This window comes from Lithobates pipiens, unplaced genomic scaffold (genome assembly GCF_037356315.1).
Source record: "Lithobates pipiens isolate NorthernLeopardFrog02 unplaced genomic scaffold, aLitPip1_a1.2 Scaffold_28, whole genome shotgun sequence".
Classification (NCBI taxonomy): domain Eukaryota; kingdom Metazoa; phylum Chordata; class Amphibia; order Anura; family Ranidae; genus Lithobates; species Lithobates pipiens.
In genome coordinates this window covers 90,244,116-90,258,174 of record NW_027507789.1, presented here as the reverse complement: position 1 = coordinate 90,258,174, position 14,059 = coordinate 90,244,116, and the positions used below count along the sequence as shown (strand labels likewise).

Sequence of the window (14,059 nt, the reverse complement as noted above, 5' to 3'; positions counted from 1 at the left end):
AAGAAAATAAAAACAGTTAAACAGCAAAAAACCGTGGTATCTTCTGTATTGAAGCCCGCGGGGCTCCCACACGGGAAAAGTAGCAAACTAATAGCCCCCATCCAGAACTCTGGGGCAGGGGGAAGGCCAAGGAAACACCCATAGAAGACTCTTCTAGATGACAAACAGGGTTTCACATGTGCAGGCATACTGTAGCTCTAAAGGGATTGCAATGGAGCCAAAAACCTCTGCCTTCCGCCGGACCTGAAGAATTGTAAGTCCAGTCATCTTGTCTGAAAGTGTCATTATCGTGGAGGAGATCTTTGGAGCTTGGCGGCTTTGAGTGCGTTGTGCTCCTGGTCAAGCCACTGTGCCGCCGCCGCAGGGCGATCAAAAAAGTGCGTGGAGCCCAGAGCCGTAACCCTGAGCCTGGCCGGATACAGCATACCATATTGAACGTTAAGGTCCCGAACGCGTCTCTTAACCTCAAGAAATGTTGCACGCTTTTTCTGAAGCTCTGCTGAAAAGTCCGGGAATAGCGAAATCCTGGAGTTCTCAATCTCCATTTTGTCTGACAACCCCCGCGCTTTAGAGAGAATGGTGTCCCTGTCTCTATAGTTGAGGAGTTTAAACAAGAAGGGCCTGGGGCGGTTGCCCGGAGGTAGGGGGGCGAGACGGCACCCGATGGGCGCGTTCCACAGCAAAAAGCGGTGATAAGGATTCTTTCCCAAAGGTGGCGATCAACCAATTTTCAATAAAGTCAACCGGGTTTTTACCCTCAACACGTTCTGGGATCCCCAAAGCGCGAATATTATTGCGTCTCATGCGATTTTCCATCTCATCAAGTCGCATAGCGTGCTGTTCAGTAAGATGGCAATTATATTTCAGATCCCGTTGCATGGGGGCCAGATCATCTTCTACTGTACTCAGTCTGCCTTCCAGGGCAGCTGTCCTCTCCCTGAGCTTTTGCATGTCATGGCGAACAAAAGTGATTTCAGCTTTAACCCCTTTAATGTCCTCAGAGAGGGCTGCAATAGAGTGATTACAGGAGGTGACAGCAGCAAATATGTCCCTTAGTGTAGGCTCTCCCTCCAGCACTGGAGAAGGGATGGCCTGTGCCTCAGGCCTAGCACTGTCTCTAGGTGTACTCACTGTGTGCCATGCTGCAGACAATCCATCCTCATCCTCCAAGGGGACCGTGTCATCTGCCTCAGGAGAACCGCTAGGGGTAGCTTGGGAAGAGGGCTGGCCAGCCAGGGCATCCTTATACGATTTACCACCATAGAGGAGCTTTTGTGCCGCTTCCTTGTATTGGTCTCTGGCTGCACGCCGCGCGCCGGCGCCATCTTGGCCTGGGGGGTCCGTCAGCCCCTTCCCTCCGGTATGGCGTCTGGACATCACAGCGGGGGTCCCAAGATATACCGCGGTGGTCCGGAATGCTTCTCCTAGCGTGGCAGAAGGTAAGGGCTCCAAAAACAGTGTTTCAGAGCAGACTGTAAGGATGTAAGCACGGATGGCCGGCGGAGCTCAGGGCATGCACGTCTTCCTACATCAGCCGCTAAGCCACGCCCCAAGGTCACCTCTCTAAACGTTAAGGGACTGAACTCCCCTGAAAAACGGTGGATCCTCCTGTGAGAACTGAAGACTTCCTGTACTGATGTGGCCTTTATACAAGAAACACATTTTAAAAATACTAGCCTCCCCTTTCTATGGTCGAGATCCTTCCCTAAGGTCTACCACTCTACTAACCCCTCCTCTAAGACCAAGGGAGTCTCCATTCTGATCTCTAGCAGGCTCCCCTGGGTTCTCCAGGATTCTCTGGTGGACCCTGGGGGCCGATATCTTTTTCTTAGGGGCCCCATTGGAGAGTGCATTTTTACATTTGCCACTGTGTACGCTCCCAATGATCACCAAGACACGTTCCTCAGAACTACCCTTCACAGATTATGTGACATTCGGGAGGGCCAGTTGATATTAGGTGGGGACTTTAATGTCCCCTTTCGCCATCGGTTGACACTTCTGCCTCTTGCTCCTCGCTCCTTATTTCCTCTAGAAAGCGGATTACTAAGTGTTTACTGAATGACCAATTAGTTGATGTCTGGCGTCTGCAACACTCTGGGGAAAGGGACTACTCTTTTTGCTCTTCCCCTCACAAATCATACTTGAGGATAGACTTCTTCTTGATTCCACATGACCAACTGCACTTGGTGAGCTCTTCCTCCATCGGCCATATTACTTGGTCCGACCACGCTCCTGTAGCCCTTACCTACACCCTCTCTAGGAACCCCTCACCTAGGTCTCTATTCTGGCACCTTAATGAGAGCCTCCTCCAGATACCGGAAGTTTTAGCAGATGTGACCAGGGAATTGGACCTTTATTTCCAAGAAAACTAAACACAGGACTGTGACCCGGGGATAATTTGGGAGGCTCACAAGTCAGTACTCCGCAGGGTACTTATCAGGCACGGGGCGCGCATCAAACGAACACGGAAGGAACAGCTTGCTAATCTGTTTCATGAACTTGCCTCTGTGGAAGCGAAACATAAACATGCCCCCTCACGGACCTTAGAGATTGAATTGGGGACACTCCGTACCCATATTGCTGACCTACTCCATTATAAAGCGAAAGCGGCACTCCAGTTTTGTCGTAAACTGACGTAGGAGTCAGGGGACAAATGCGGAAAAATCTTAGCCAGGTCGGTAAAGGAGTTGAAATCTGGCTCTTACATACCACAGTTGATAGATGAGAATGGCCAGAGGGCCTCTACCCCAACCCAAATAGCCGAAGTCTTTGAAAAATGTTACTCTGATCGCTACAACCTGCCCGATTCAGGGTCTGGAGAAGACAATATAGACAGATATGTAACCGGTTCTGGTCTACCAACCCTCTCATCGGAATCACGGGAGTACTTGGAGGACCCGATCACACTGGAAGAAGTCCAGACGGCCGTGGGACCTCCGAAGGTGGGTAAGGCTCCGGGCCCTGACGGATATACTGCACAATACTTTAAGACCTTCCTCCCTATTCTCGACCCGCGCTTGGTGAATTTATTTAATACTCTGAGCTCGAATGGGGATTTTCCTGAGGATACCCTTAGAGCCCACATCTTGTTGATACCTAAGGAGGGCAAAGACCCGGGCCTATGTGGGAGCTACAGACCCATTTCCCTCCTAAATTCGGTCCTAAAACTATTCTCTAAAATCGTCGCAACGTGATTGGCACATAACTTGCAGTCCCTTATACATATAGACCAGTTAGGTTTTATTTCCACCAGGGAAGATAGGGACAACACCATTAAGGTGCTTACCCTGATCCATAAAGCAAAGTCATCTGGGACCCCTTGTCTTTTCATGAGTACTGATGCCGAGAAGGCTTTTGATCGGGTCAAATGGACATTGATGTTCTCGGTCCTTCGCCATATAGGTCTGAGTGAACGGATGCTGGCATGGATAAGTAAGATATACTCACGCCCTTCAGCTCAAGTCAAAGCGAATGGGGTTCTCTCATCTCCCCTTGACATCAGGAATGGGACCAGACAAGGTTGCCCCCTGTCGCCCCTATTATTCGCACTGTCATTGGAACCCTTTCTCTCCACAATTCGACAAAACTCAGACATAACGGGACTCCAAATGGGTACTATTGAGTGCAAGATATCTGCCTACGTGGATGACATGCTGTTCTCGCTGACGAATCCCAGAGTTTCCTTGCCAAATCTCCTTCGGGAATTCCAGATTTACGGGATACTTCTTGAAATCAAAGGCCATGGGGGTTACAGTCCCCCCGCAAACGTTAATAGACTTGAAGTCCAATTTTCGATTTAAATGGACCCATACAGCCCTTAAGTACTTAGGTACTTACATTCCACCGGACATCGCGCGTACGTTTATGTTGAACTTCCCCCCACCCCTTGTCACTAAGATCCGCAGTTTTCTTCACGGGTGGCATTCTGGCCTCCATTCCTGGTTCAGGAGATGCAATCTCATTAAAATGAACATACTCCCTAAATTGACTTATCTTTTCCAAGCTCTCCCGATCCAGATTCCAGTCCCGTTTTTTAAGCAAGCTCAATCCTTGCTCACTCAATTTAACTAGGCCCACAAAAATCCCAGACTTAAGCGGTCACAGCTGACATTGTCTAAACAACAGGGAGGGTTGGTTCTCCCTGACTTGCGACGCTACTACCTGGCCTCCCATCTGGGGTATGTATTGGACTGGAATCGAAACAAACTTTCTAAGCTCACTCCCGAATTCCGCTAAGAAGCGTCATGTGGTGCTATAAGTATTTACCCACAGAATTTATGTCACATCCCACTATAGGGGCTTAGTTGAAAGTCAGTCACCTGATCGCTACCCAAAACACACTCACGTCTTTGACTTCCCCCCTATTCCCTATACGTGGCCATCCAACCTTTGAACTGGGGACCCACTTAGAAATTCCAACCTAGACAATGCGTCTAAATTCGTCATTGATGGAAAATGGCCTTCTTTCTCAACCCTAACAGATCCGACAGGGCTTTTCCAACTGCCTTTTTGGAGAGCGGCGCAACGACATCATTTTCTCCATTCCATCCCCAATCCTCAAACGTTCGCCCGCCCTCAGACGGAGTTTGAGACTCTATGCAGGAGCGAAGGCCCTTTGGCCCACATTCTCTCTCAAACAGATTACCCATACTTAACCTGTCGCTGTGCACGAAGATACAGGAGACGAATTTTAAACTTCTCACCAGGTGGTATTTGACACCATCAAAGCTGCAGAAATGTTTCCCCTCTTCCTCGAACATATGCTGGAGGTGTGGAGAAGAAGAGGGCACAATGCTGCACATTTTTTGGTCCTGCCCCAGCTTGGTGGACTTCTGGACAGAGATCCGATGCATAACACAAAAATTCACAGACTTCTCCATCCAGGAAGAGGCTGCATTCTTTCTTTTGCACCATTCACAGATTCCCATTAAGAAGTACAAAAAAATCAATTTTACGGCATGTAATAAATGCGGCGAAATCCTGCATCCCTCTCTATTGGAAAAAATGTTCCCCCCCTTTCATTACTCACTGGCTTAGAAAAATAGAGGACATTAAAAAAAATGGAGGACTTGATCCTCACATCACAAGGTAAACAAGAATTTTTTAAACAAACCTGAGACATCTGGAATACCTTTATATTCTCGCTGGAAGGATGTCGCCTGCTATCGCCTTAGTGCTCTGAGCTTTCCTTGACTGGCCCCTTGGACAGTGGCTGCCATCGTGTCTCGTCCCCTCTTCTCCTTTCCTGATCTTTCAACCCTTCTCTTTTCTGCCTTCCTCCCCTATCTCTCACCCCCTCCACCCCCTCTCTCTTTTGGAAAAAGTGGAAAATTGGGAATGACGGCCCCACACCCCCCTCTGGATGGATTATGCCGGAGGGACCTGGGGTTTGTGTGACCCTTGATCTTGGTACAGTACTTTATCCGTGCCTCGAATCATTGTGATTGATGGAAGGCAGACTCACAGTTGCGAATATACCTGTATCAAGTATTGTTCAGCTGCTTTTTGCTCTGTTTTTCTCTGTTGCATTATGTGCTCGGGGGACCGTCTTCCCGTATTTGGAGAAAAAATTATATTTGAAAAAAAAAAGAAGCCTACGACACCTGGTATTCCCAGGCGGTCTCCCATCCAGGCATTAACCAGGCCCGACCCTGCTTAGCCTCCAAGATCAGACGAGATGGAACAGATTCAGGGTGATGTGGCCGTAGCCAATATCTTCAGGCACTCTCAACTCTCTTGACAAATACCAAGATGGTCACCTTGGAAACAAGCGGAAAAAAATAGGTCAACGGCAACAACATAAAAAGAAGCCTACGGCATCTGGAAATCCCAGGCGGTCTCCCATCCAGGTACTAAACTGGTCCCAACCCTGCTTAGCCTCTGAGATCAGATGAGATTGGGCTCTTTCAGGGTGGTGTGGCCGTAGGAGATCTCTTCAGGCACTCTCAACCTTGACTAACGCCAATATGGTCACCTTGGGAAACAAACAAAAAAATCAAGTCAACGCCAACAACATGAGAAGAAGTCTACAGCACCTAGTATTCCCAGGTGGTCTCCCATCCAGGTATTAACAAGGCCCGACCCTGTTTAGTCTCTGAGATCAGACGAGATCTGGTGCTTTCAGGGTTATGTGGCCATAGGCGAGCTCTTCAGGCACTCTCAACCCTCTTGACAAACACCAAGATGGTCACCTTGGTAAACAAACAAAAAAAAAAAAACAAGTCAACGCCAACGCCAACGCCTTCAGCACCTAGTATTCCCAGGTGGTCTCCAATCCAGGTACTAGCAAGGCCCGACCCTGTTTAGCCTCTGAGATCAGAGGAGATCGTGCGTTCAGGCTTATGTGCCCATAGGCAATCTCTTTGGGCACTCTCAACCCTCTTGACAAATGCCAAGATAGTCACCTTGGGAAACAAGCGAAAAAAAAACAGCTCAATGTCAACAACATAAAAAGAAGACTACGGCACCTGGTATTCCAAAGCCATCTCCCATCCAGGGACTAACTAGGCCCAACCCTTCTTAGCCTCAGAGATGAGAAGAGATAGGGCTCTTTCAGGGTGATGCTGCTGTAAGCGAACTCTTTGGGCACTCTCAACCCTCTTGACAAATGCCAAGATGGTCACCTTGGGAAACAAGCGAAAAAAAAAAAAACGAATCAACGCCAACAACATAAAAAGAAGCCTACAATAACTGGTATTCCCAGGTGGTCTCCCATCCAGGTACTAACCAGGCCTGACTCTTCTTAGCCTCCAAGATCAGACGAGATTGGGTGCTTTCAGAGTGCTCGGACTCTTTCCCCATCACTAATGGGACGAGGCAGGGGTGCCCTCTGTCTCCCCTAATTTTTATTCTGACACTGGAACCACTTATGTGTCACGTTCGGAATGACCCAAATATTACTGGCATATCCAAACCCTCGGCACACCACAAAATTACAGCGTATGCTGACGATCTAATTTTTTTCGTCTGCAATCCACACATTTCGCTTCCCAATATACTCGCGGCTCTCCGGCGATACGGCAGCCTATCAAACTATAAAATCAATTGCACCGTCGGCTGTATTGAATATATCGGTCCCGGATGGTGAGGCCAAGAGGCTACGCTACGCTTTTCCATTCTACTGAGCTGAAAAATCTATACGTTACCTGGGCGTTGACATCGCAGCGGATTTGGCGTAATTGTACCCGCTTAATTTTGTCCCTCTCCTGAATAGACTGAAATCTGATTTGGGAAACTGGCATGCTTTAACACTGACCTGGTTCGGGTGCTGTAATGCATTCAAAATGACGGCCCTCCCGCGGATCTTATACTTGTTCCAGACATTACCGATCCGGTTACCCCCAATTTTTTTCAGACAAATGCAGGTGCTGCTTCGGGACTTTATTTGGGCGTGCAAACCGCCCAGAGCCCGTTTGCAATTGCTTGCCAGACCAAAGGACAAGGAGGGTCTGGGTCTCCCAGATCTGAGACAATACAACAGAGCGACTCTGCTAGCGAGAGTCATTGATTGGCATTGTAATGGCCCACACAAGCAGTGGGTGGAGATGGAGATTGAGGATGGATCCATTCCCCTATTGACCTCCCCGTGGCTCCTGTCCTCCCTACCAAAAGACCTCAGAGATCACCCCGTAGTGGGAGCTACGTTGGCTGTTGTGCGGAGGTTGTTCCGCTGCACACACATTGCTCCCCTGCCGTCACCAATGACTCCGGTTATAGGTAATCCAGACTTCCCACCGGGTTTTACCAACAAGAAACTGCGACAGTTGACAGTGGTGGGGAAACAGCGTCTGGGAGAGGTGTGGCCCTCGGGAGGGCTCCCGACCACGCAAACTGTCGCCGAGCTTTCTGACCCTCCGCTTGACTTGTTTAGTGCTTATCAACTTCGTCACTTTCTTCTGGCCATACAAAGGGCCCCCTACACTCCTAGAGACCTGACGCCCTATGAATCCATCTGTCACAAAAAGGAACCTGTGCGACACACCCTCTCCCTCCTGTACAACCTATTAAGTAGTCAGGAGGAGGAGTCGACCCCACCATTTATCCACAAATGGGAGAGGGACTTTGGCATCACATTTACCCCACAACAGATAGGGAAGATCCTGACATTAGTACATAAAGCTTCCATCGCAAACCAATATCAAGAATCAGGATACAAGATAGTCTCACGCTGGTATAGAGTCCCATACCTTCTGAATAAAATGAATAGATCGATTCCGGATGTTTGTTGGAGGTGCAATTCAGATACGGGGACCATGAGACACATTTTCTGGGCATGCCTGGCCTTGAGGAACTTTTGGGTGGAGGTGACCGGGACGATAAAAACTCTCAGAAATGTAGATATCGCAGACAACCCAGCAGCGTGCCTTCTACACTTGACCGAACAGCCTGTTCGAAAATACAAAAAAACCCTCACGATTCAACTCCTGAACGCCGCCCGGGCCTGCATTCCCACACTGTGGAGGCAGCCTCAGCCCCCATTCAAGGTGCTGTGGTATTCCAAAGTCAATCATATTCTCCGGATGGAAAAATTTACCGCCACCCTTCACAACACTGAAGAGGCATTTAGTGTTACATGGAGGCCCTGGAGGTATTTTACTGGTACTTGAGACTACATTCGGGATGTGAGCAGCGCCCCTGTCCCAGAAAACGACTGAACATCTAACGTTTACCTACGTAGGCCAAGTCTGCCCTGGGTGGCATTCCCCCCCTCCCTTTTTGTCTTTATTTTTCTTTTTTTCCCCGCTGCCACCCCCCCCCCCCCTCTCTCCGTCTTTGCACTCTCTTCTTCCCCCGTCCTCCCTTTTCACTATGCCTTGTCTCCTTACCAGCCTTTGGGACGCAGAAGAACCCCAGGGTTCTGGACACGACCGGCTCATATTTTACTCTGGTTCACATAGGTCATGATAAGCTGGCTCGCTGTGGTCCCAGTTGTTCTCCATGATTACATTTGTCCGAACGGAGCTGCATTAGTTATACTGTACTACATGTCGGAGGTGGGGTTTCTCTCTTTTCTACATGAAACTCTAGGACTCCCCTCTGAGAACCCAGAGTTATTTGGCTGCCTATTTTTTGTTACCATGTAATTGTGACCCTGGGTCATGCTGTATGGTTGACTGTTATATTTATGTTGTTCTACTTATACTTAATAAAAGAATAAAATAAAAAAATAAAAAATAAGTCAATGCCAACAACTTAAAAAAAAAGCCTATGGCATTGAGAAATCCCAGGCGGTCTCCCATCCAGGTACTAACCAGGTCCCAACCCTGCTTAGCCTCTGAGATCAAGTGAGATTTGGCTCTTTCAGGGTGATGCAGCCATAGTAGATTTTTTCTGGCACGCTCAACCCTCTTGACAAACGCCAAGATGGTCACCTTGGGAAACAAACAAAAAAAACAAGTCAACGCCAACAACATAAAAAGAAGCCTACCGCACCTAGTATTTCCAGGCGGTCTCCCATCCAGGTATTAACAAGGCGCGACCCTTTCTAGCCTCTGAGATCAGCGGAGATTGGGCGCTTTCAGGGTGATGTGCCCATAGGCAATATCTTTGGGCACTCTCATCCCTCTTGAAAAATGCCAAGATAGTCACCCTGGGAAACAAGCGAAAAAAAACAGGTCAACGCCAACAACATCAAAAGAAGAATACGGCACCTGGTATTCCAAGGCCGTCTCCCATTCAAGTACTAACTAGGCCCAACCCTTCTTAGCCTCTGAGATCAGAAGAGATAGGGTGCTTTAAGGGTGATGCGGCTGTAAGCGATCTCTTTAGGCACTCTCAACCCTCTTGACAAATGCCAAGATGATCACTTTGGGAAACAAGCGAAAAAAACAGGTCAACACCAACAACATAAAAAGAAGCCTGCGGCATCTGGAAAACCCAGGCGGTCTCCCATCCAGGTACAAACCAGGCCCAACCCTGCTTAGCCTCTGAGACCAAACGAGATTGGGCGCTTTCAGGGTGTTGTGCCCGTAGGCAATTTGTGCACTCTCAACCCTCTTGACACATACCAAGATGGTCACCTTGGGAAACAAGGGGAAAAAAACAGGTCAACGCCGACAACATAATGAGAAGCCTACGGCACCTGGTATTCCCAAGCTCCCATCCAGGTACTAACCAGGCCCATCGCTGCTTAGCATCCGAGATCAGATGAGATTGGGCTCTTTCAGGGTGATTTGGCCGTAGGCACTCTCTTTGGGCACTCTGAAGCCTCTTGACAAAGGCCAAGATGGTCACCTTGGGAAACAAGCTAAAAAAAACAGGTCAAAGCCAACAACATAAAAAGAAGCCTACGGCATCCAGTATTCCCAGGCGATCTCCCAATCAAGACACTAACCAGGCCAGATCCTTCTATCGCACCTGGTCTTCCCAGGCAGTCTCCCATCCAGGTACTAACCAGGCCTGACACTGCTTAGCCTCTGAAATCAGACGAGATCGGGTGCTTTCAGGTTGATGTGGCCGTAAGCGTTCTCTTCAAGACACGCCTAACCCTCTTGACAAACGCCAAGATGGTTGCCTTGAGAAACAAGCAAAAAAACAGGTCAAAGCCAACAACATAAAAAGAAGCCTATGGTCTTACAGCGGACCTTAAAAGATGGGACCCACTAGCTCTGTCATGGTTCGGACGCTGTAATGTGTTGAAGATGAACGCGATGCCACGACTTCTGTATCTACTACAAGCCTTACCTATCAAAATACCCCAGACTTTCTTTCATGCGGTTCGCTCAATCTTTATCAAGTTCCTCTGGCGCAGAAAACATATGCGTATTTGTAGGGCAATGCTATTGCGACCAAAATTGCGGGAAGGTATTGGCTTCCCGGACCCTGCTCTATATTACACAGCGACGCACATGACACCGGTGGTTGACTGGTGCCGGTGTTCTGCCATATACTGTCCGGCCATGATATAGTACAGTCGAAGCTTCGGAAAATCTCCGAAGCTGAACGGCGCCTGCGCGGTGAGTGGAGGTGGTAGCCCCACCATCCAAGCGGACATAGGGTTGTGAATATTAGAGGGCCCCTCGCACGCTTCGGGCTCGGCCTCGCTGCGCTCGGCTCTTTTATATTCTTACTCTATGTCCACTTGGATAGTGGGGATAGAACCTGGACTCAGTGCGCATGCGCCGTTCATGCTCGGCAATTTTCGGAATCTGTGTTGCTGTGTACTGCGCATGCGCAGTACACAGCGGACACTATCCGATGGGGGACCATATGTGATAAGACACCGGCATGGGGAACTGAAGCTATGGGTCAAGCTAGAGCAGGAGATGGCGCGGGTTCCACTGGCTGGTCTGCCTTGGGCGGGGAGGCCATTGGAGCCCTGTGTGACTACTCACCCGTTAACTGGCCCCTCGCTCGCCGAGATGGATAGCTTTTTTCACCTTTCCCACCTGACTAACTTCCCTTCTCCTATGACCCCAATTATTGGACATCCTAGATTCCCTCCGGGCCTGTCTGACCAGGCCTTTACCAGGCAAGCCCCGAAAGGGCTTCTGAGAGCAGCCCTATTTCTTGGACCCACGGGCTTGATTCCCATGGGGACCATACTGCTAGAGCAAGTACCTATTGCATTGGATAGCTGGAGAGCTAGACAGCTAATCCATTTCCTCGGATCACTACCTAACCATTCGTTCTTCTCTAGACAATTCCACCCCTTCGAGGAACTTTGCCTGGATGATGGCCCAATTCGTGGTTCCCTCTCTAGGTCCTACCAAATCCAGACAGACGCACAATCCTCCACGGATCCACCCTTCCTAGCTAAATGGAAACAAACTACATTCTCCAAACCACAGAAGGACAGAATACTCTTTTTCGCCCATAAGTCGTCACTCTGCAGTAAATATCAGGAGATCTCATATAAGCTGATCACACGCTGGTATCGTACACCGGCTAGCCTGTCTTTTGTACACATTAGCCTCTCTGTATAAACTAGCCGGTCCTCTGTATACACTAGTCCGTCTGTATACACTAGCAAGTCTGTGTAACCAAGCCTCTCTCTCTGCATACCCTAGCCTCCATCTCTTGCATAACCAGGACCTTCTTCTGTATAATCTAGCCTATCTGTATACACTAGCCTGTCTTTTGTACACATTAGCCTCTCTGTATAAACTAGCCGGTCTACTGTATACACTAGTCCATCTGTATACACTAGCAAGTATGCATACTCCGGCCTCTCTGTGTAACCCAGCCTCTCTCTCTCTCTGTATACCCTAGCCTCCATCTCTGCATACCCAGGACGTTCTTCTGTATAATCTAGCCTATCTGTATACACTAGCCTGTGTTTTGTACACTTTAGCCTCTCTGTATAAACTAGCCGGTCTTCTGCATACACGAGTCTCTCTGTATACCCTTGGATGTCTTTTGTATACACTAGCTGCTCTTTATACATTAGCTCTCTGTATACCCAAGCCTCTCTGTATACACTAGTCCGTCTGTTTACACTAGCAAGTCTGCATACACCAGCCTCTCTGTGTAACCCAGCCTCTCTCTCTGCATACCCAAGATGTTCTTCTCTATAATCTAGCCTATTTGTATACACTAGCCTGTCTTTTGCACACATTAGCCTCCCTATATAAACTAGCCGGTCTTCTGTATACACTAGTCCGTCTGTATACACTAGCAAGTATGCATACTCTAGCCTCTCTCTCTGTATACCCTAGCCCCCATCTCTGCATACCCAGGACGTTCTTCTGTATAATCTAGCCTATCTGTATACACTAGTGTATACAGACAGACTAGTGTATACAGAGGACCGACTAATGTGTACAAAAGACAGGCTAATGTATACAGATAGGCTAGATTATACAGAAGAACGTCCTGGGTATGCAGAGCGCTCAGCTTCAAGGTATGGCCAACGTGAGTAATATGAGGGACACTCCTCACCCCCGCCCCCACCTACCAGATCTGACTTTCATCCCCTTGCCCTCTCTGCCCCGGTCATCTGGTGGCAGTTTTATGCACTCCCTGGCCCCCACCCATTAATAATCCTTACCGACCTTTCCTTCCGCTGCTCACAGGAACACACTGGATGACTTGTCTAATTAACCAACTTGTACAAGACACCGCTATCCTCCTGTCTGACACCGGTCCCCCTTGGAGGCTTTACCCCTCACTGTTTGGGTGGTCCCTGCCTCTCCGTGGATGCTCCACATATACCACAACGACATTGTCAGAGGGGCACCACTTGACAGGACACGGGGCTGTCATGCCGGTGGCATCTCCCATTGGAGGAAGGGATGATGGCTCCACCCCTTGGCAGCAGGTTCTTTCATGTTCAGACCAGGGCGGCTCATCTTCCCTTCTGGAGTCTTGACCTTAGATGGGGGAGTTGCACTTTGGGGGGTCTGAGTTATACCTAGTGCGCTGTACTGGAAGGGCTTGACATTCCCGCATATGTGTCCCCTCCCCCTGGTTGCGCCCCTCGTCCCCCCCTCTGGCTCCCACCTACTCTTTGCCGACATTGCCTTCTGCAGCTTTCGGGGACCCTGGATGACTTATTTATTGAGCCTATTGCCACTGCTTCCCTCCAGGGTGACTCTGGACCCCCCTGGAGGATTTACCCCTTACTGGATGCTCTACACAGCCCCCGAATGGCGATGCAGGAGAGACACTAATTGGCGGGCCCCAGGACTGCTGCTCGGGTGAAGTCTCCCGTTGGATGGAGGGATGGTGGCATGTTCCATGCACCGACCAGGGCTGCTCCTCTTTCATCTTGATGTGGTGACCATGGAGGGGAGGAGTTGAAATTTATGGGGTCCGTTTGTTTGCTGGTGGGAGTGCGCTAAAGGACTTGACATTTCCGCATGTTTGTCCCCTCTCCCCTGTTTCCCCCCTCCCTTCTCCCCCCCTTCCCACCCTTCCCTCATTTCCCTCCCCCTTTCCCCCCTTCCACTCCCCCTTTCCCCCCTTCCCTGCCCCTTTTCCCCCCGGGGCGTGGACGGGGGAGAGGGGGTAAGGAGAGGACAATCTGCCAAAGGGAGAAATGCATTTGTTCGGGGACTGCATGTACTTTAGGGGTATGGGACGGGGGGTGGTAAATCCCATTCTGTGATGCCTTTTCTGT

The 14,059-nt window shown here is 49.4% G+C and overlaps 4 pseudogenes; all 4 read right to left on the bottom strand.

Annotated features, from left to right (window-relative positions):
- Positions 1–5,591: 5,591 nt before the first annotated feature.
- Positions 5,592–5,710, bottom strand: LOC143936924 (5S ribosomal RNA; annotated as a pseudogene).
- A 98-nt stretch (positions 5,711–5,808) lies between these two features.
- Positions 5,809–5,928, bottom strand: LOC143936597 (5S ribosomal RNA; annotated as a pseudogene).
- A 95-nt stretch (positions 5,929–6,023) lies between these two features.
- LOC143936519 (5S ribosomal RNA) lies at positions 6,024–6,142 on the bottom strand (annotated as a pseudogene).
- A 3,927-nt stretch (positions 6,143–10,069) lies between these two features.
- Positions 10,070–10,184, bottom strand: LOC143936563 (5S ribosomal RNA; annotated as a pseudogene).
- Positions 10,185–14,059: the final 3,875 nt, after the last annotated feature.